Here is a 2,704-nt window from a genome sequence, read left to right as displayed (position 1 = left end):
ACAACAGAAGAATTCATTCCTTGACTTCCCACGGTGTTTTTGATAGAAGTTTTCCACAGACTCCAAGCAGGTCAAATACCTCTGAGTTGGTCCACTTGGGATCACGTGGAGCAAAGCCTAGGGAGTATGCTTGCCAAGCACATGATTTCCACTGTGGCTCTGGTCCAGGATCTGTCTGATCAGTAACACTATGTCGTCACTGAATTCTTCGAAGCTGCTGTTGTTGGAGCCAAGACAGCTTACAACAAAACACTGGATTCCAGGAAAGGCCTAAATAAAAGAGGAAAAATACGCACCCGAACCTGCACATACACAACAAAAGTAATTTCCTGAAAATATTTGGCTTCTATAACAAAACAGTATCAAGAGGAGAAAGGGAGCAAGAAGGAACTGGCAAAAGAGCCTTTGGGCTGTCCGAAGAAGGTTCATTAGAAATGCAGATATCTGACACCTGATCTTGCACAATCCTGCCAGATTAAAATTATTCCCTCTTCTCGCCACCAAAACCCACCTTTAATCAAATAAAGTAGTTTTATACTAGTCCAGCATCTTATGTCTAAGGGATACAGCATTATTAATCTAACACCAGCTGCACTACCACCTGATTTACAGTTTTGTGAAGCCATCGTCTCATTACTCTCTCCACTGTTTACAGCCACTGTCCGTCCAAATGCAACCTATGTAAGTGCTGGCAGATAGTAGAGAGGTTAACCAATGAAACTGGAGCATGCAGCCAGCTGTCTCTCCCTCCCCCTTCACGCCCCCCTTTTTTTTTTTTTTTTTTTCTTTGTAAAGATATTTAGGTGTTACTCTGTTCAGCATTACAAGCCTTGCTGTGCTCAGTACAGAAATGCCTAAATACATTTAAAAATCTAAGTCAGGGTGCTAGGTAAAAAATCAATGGACACTAAGGTATAGCTGAGAGAGCAAGCCAAAAGTGACATAAAAGAAGATATAATTTGGGATTTAAAAAAAATGCAAAAGGAAAAATAAAAAGAAATGTAAAAGGAAAGGAAGGAGAAGAAAATGGGAAATGCAAGATTCAGGGAAGTAAATATACAGAGGAAAAAGTTGGAGAAAGTAAAGAAAATGGAATCAGGGTACTAAGTCATCAAAAGATTAGAAAAACTGAAACAAAACTGAAAATTGATAAATAGAAGAGACAGAAAGCAGCACATATGATCACAGATAATGCATAATTAAAAATATTAAAAGCAATGAGATAAATAAACCTTTACAGATTAAACAAAACACTAAAAGATGCCAAGCATTAAATGAATTTTATTAATTTGGGCTCTAATGCAAACTACCATCCTCATCTGATATTAAGTCTGAGCTAAGTCTTGCCAGAAACCTCACCCTTCGGTGGGTCTCTGCTGATCCATGTGTTTCCAAGCTGTGCTCTGTTTCTGGGTGTCAACATACTTTTAAAGTTTTAACCCTTAAAGAAGGTTGTGATGAACACTTTTTGATTAATTTTTCCCTATTTCTGATAGTTTTATTTCACCTATTTATTTCACCCAACAGCATATGGGATGCCAGTGGCAATGGATATACATGTACATCATTGGATCTCATCTTCTCATGTTAAAACCAACAGGTGACTTCTGCTGACTTCTTTTAGAGCCTGCAGAGACTAACCAGTATGAAGGTGTGCAGGGTAAGCAGTGGTTCATGTGGGAACAATGCTGAAAGTGGCATGCTCAGAACACTTAAGTTGGCAGAAAGAACTTCAACAGGAGTGACATTTGATATTTGGGAAAGAGTAGGTGGTATAGGAAGAGTAGTGGAACTGTGGATGGCAAAGATATATAAAAACCACGATGCCCCTACTGAAACCACCTACACCACCAATATCCTTTATCTGTTATTTCTATAATAACACATAATAAAACTAACACATAGTTGAGACAGCTTGCACTCTTTGCACCTTAGGGCCAGATTTTCAAAAGGACTGTACCTACGCATGAAAACAGGAATCCAGTGAAAGTTTAAAAGCTTCAGTAGGACTTAAGACACCAGTCTCTATTAAAAAAATTAGCCTTGCTAATATATTTGTCCAATCTTTGTGCAGCTTCTCATGTTTCATGAGGTGCTTGGGATTTGGGGTCCTCAGGGTCCTGCGTGTGTGGCAGGCTGTGATGCCATGACCATCTTCCATGGGATGGGCCAGGAGCTCAGCCCTATAGCCCTATGACCCTGAGCCTGCTGGAACTACACTGCTGTGCCCAGCCCTGTCCCTGCTGTCCCCCTCACCAGCTTGAGGAGCCCAGAGGAGCCAGATGCACACTGCCAGTGACCTCAGCCTATGTCTATGGCACAGAAGGCCCTGCTTCATCTCTCTGGTTGCTACCTGATTCTGCCAGCTTGTGCTGTGTGATGACCACTGGACCATCAGCAGATCCTGTCACCACCCTGGCTCTGCTCAGACATGGGGGACTGCACCCAAATGGGGTCACCACCCCACAAGAGTTGGGGTCATCACCTTGGCCCTCAGCTCCCTCCCGGGGCAGCCCCACTCTTCCTGCTCCCTGACACTGTCTAGGAGAAGGCACCGAGCTTGGGCTGAGCTGTTGGCTGTGAGATAATGCCACTTGCTCATCTGAACACAGATAAGCTGGCGTTTATAAGGCCATTTCCCGATGCATCACCATGCGACCTGCACGCTCAGTGCACATACAACACCTATTGACGACCCAGGTCC

Source organism: Anas platyrhynchos, chromosome 2 (genome assembly GCF_047663525.1).
Source record: "Anas platyrhynchos isolate ZD024472 breed Pekin duck chromosome 2, IASCAAS_PekinDuck_T2T, whole genome shotgun sequence".
NCBI lineage: Eukaryota > Metazoa > Chordata > Aves > Anseriformes > Anatidae > Anas > Anas platyrhynchos.
This window is presented reverse-complemented; position numbering follows the sequence as displayed.